This window comes from Callospermophilus lateralis, chromosome 5 (genome assembly GCF_048772815.1).
Source record: "Callospermophilus lateralis isolate mCalLat2 chromosome 5, mCalLat2.hap1, whole genome shotgun sequence".
Classification (NCBI taxonomy): Eukaryota; Metazoa; Chordata; class Mammalia; order Rodentia; family Sciuridae; genus Callospermophilus; species Callospermophilus lateralis.
In genome coordinates, this window is record NC_135309.1 from 6,205,255 (window position 1) to 6,207,868 (window position 2,614).

The 2,614-nt window shown below is 34.5% G+C and overlaps 1 non-coding gene across 1 annotated transcript; it reads left to right on the plus strand.

Annotated features, from left to right (window-relative positions):
- The first annotated feature begins 2,303 nt into the window (after positions 1-2,303).
- On the plus strand, positions 2,304-2,408 carry LOC143400640 (U6 spliceosomal RNA). Its single transcript, XR_013091537.1, has one exon. It is a non-coding gene; the product is annotated as a U6 spliceosomal RNA (small nuclear RNA).
- Positions 2,409-2,614: the final 206 nt, after the last annotated feature.

Sequence of the window (2,614 nt, forward strand, 5' to 3'; positions counted from 1 at the left end):
TAATCTCATTATTGCAAAGAAGAATTCGAAGCTAAGAGATGTTAAGAGCAACTCAAATATTTATCCTCCAAAGTATGAGAGGCTTGCTTCCATGTGCTTCTTTGGCTTGATTATAAATCTGTTTTTGATCATTTACTTTAAATGTCTGAATTAAATCCCATTGATTCTTATTTCCTTTAAGATTTGTTTCTTAGATTTAGTATTATTTTCTTCTTAGTCCAAGTTATTTAATGCTTTTTCTTTCTTATTTTTTACAAGTATCTATATAAATTGTCAGAACGCAGTGTGCAGGGTTCTTGTTAGCCTTTCTCAGTGTACTGAGGCTAGTAATGAAAGATTCTAACCTTCTAATCTTAAGAAACACTTCACATCTCAGCATTAAAGACATGTTTCAGCAGTGTTTTTCTCTGCTTGACCAGTTACATACAAAGAGCATAATTTATTCCCAGCAACTTGAAGCAGTCTAAGGTTCTCCTAATGTCAGAGAAAGTGCATGTGAGACTCCTCCTAAATATTATAATGTATGATGCTAAAAATAGTTTTTTATAGTTTTAAATAGTTTTTTATAGTTTCTCAATACCCTATAACTTTGCCATTAGTATTTGCCTTAAATTTGAATCATAGTGTCTTTGTAGAACTATCAGCTTTTAAATATGAATTATACCTTAAATAAGAGATCTAGCTACTCACCTTTGTATTCTATTTGCTTGTAAGCTAAAATTATACCAGCATTTTAAGGGTTTGAAAAGGTTAAAAGACCAGTTTTCTCTCCCTTTCCCTCCCACCTCTCATCCCTGTTTAATGTTAATCTTCTTCTCATGCTCTTCTTCCCTACTCTGTTCTTAGTTACTCTCCTTATGGGAGGGAAAGGGAGAGAGAAGGGAAATTGCATGTAAATGGAAGGAGACCCTCAGGGGTATACAAAATTACATACAAGAGGAAGCGAGGGGAAAGGAGGGAAAATATAAGGGAGAGAAATGAATTACAGTAGAGGGGGTAGAGAGAGAAGAGGGGAGGGGAGGGGGGAGGGGGGATAGTAGAGGATAGGAAAGGCAGCAGAATACAACAGACTCCAGAATGGCAATATGTAAATCAATGGTTGTGCAACTGAAGTGATTCTGCAATCTGTATATGGGGTAAAAATGGGAGTTCATATCCCACTTGAATCAAAGTGTGAAATATGATATATCAAGAACTATGTAATGTTTTGAACAACCTACAATAAAAATTAATTAAAAAAAAAAAAAAAAAACTAGTCCAAGAGGCCAGCTAGGAGTTTGCAGGATGTATGTAGTTCAATGCTGTTTTATGGGCCTGAGATAATTTTAATGCACCTTTGAAATTCCAATCAGAATCTTCTCTTGTTAAATAATTTTTAAAAACCTATTCACAGTAGTCTTTGTATGAATATTTAATTATGGGGACAATTTGTTTTATATAGAATTTCAGATGAATAGTCTTTCAGAAGTAACTTGTTTTCTTGAATCCAATTCTTCAATGTTGAAGATTTTTTTTTTTTCAGATCCCAGTGCATTTTGGTTTGACTAAAGCTACTACTAAAAAAAGTATCTTCTAAGCCAGATGGGGTGGTACATGCCTGTAATCCCAGTGCCACAGGAGGCTGAGGCAGGATTGCAAGTTTGAGGCCAGCCTCAGCAACTCAGTGAGGATCAAAGCAACTTAGAGAGAGCCTGTCTCAAAAATAAATAAATAAATAAATAAATAAATAGGGCTGGGGATCTGGCTCACTGGTAAAGTGCCTCTGGGTTCAATCCCTAATGTATCAAATTTGACTTCAAATTTAATATATATACTTAATATATATAAAATCTTCTCAAATGCTTATTGTGTGCTAAAAACTTCATATAAATTATTATCATTTTATCCTTACAATCTGTTCAGTGAGGCAGTAGTGATTATAATCTACTTTTTATCACAGAGGGATGGAGTGGTTAAGTAACCTCCCCAGATTCTCAGAGGCAGAGCCAGGAGTTGAATGCAAGTCAAGTCTTTTTGACACTAAATTCATGCTTTAAACAATTTACTTCCTCTATCCTACCTACTGATGTATAATTCACATAATTTTATGAATAGGACAGTTGTAACTTACTTGAGGTTAAGCTTGAAAATTAGTAAGGCAAAATTGTATAGTGCCAATATTATCCTGAGAAAATTCTTCTTTAGTCTGGTGCCATGGTGGATGCCTGTATTTCCAGCAACTTGGGAGGCTGACGCAGGTGGTTTGCATATTTCAGTCCAGCTTCAAAAACTTAGCAAGACCCTGTCTCAAAATAAAAAGTTAAGTGTTCACTTTGGCAGCACATATACTAAAACTGGAATGATAGAGAAGATTGGCATGGCCCCTGCGCAAAGATGACACACAAATTTGTGAATCAGTCCGTAGTTTTACATATTTACTTGCACAAAACTGATCAGTTTTGAGAGATTGTTAATGCCCTTATAGTGGTTTTTGTGGTTGTGAAACAAATGGTGAGAATTTGAATTGGTCCCTCTTATTATAGTATTGAAATTCAGTTTACTTAATTTATCAAATCATGTTCATGTCCTCATTTTATATACTTGCAACTATTAATAAACATTGTGATACATGAAT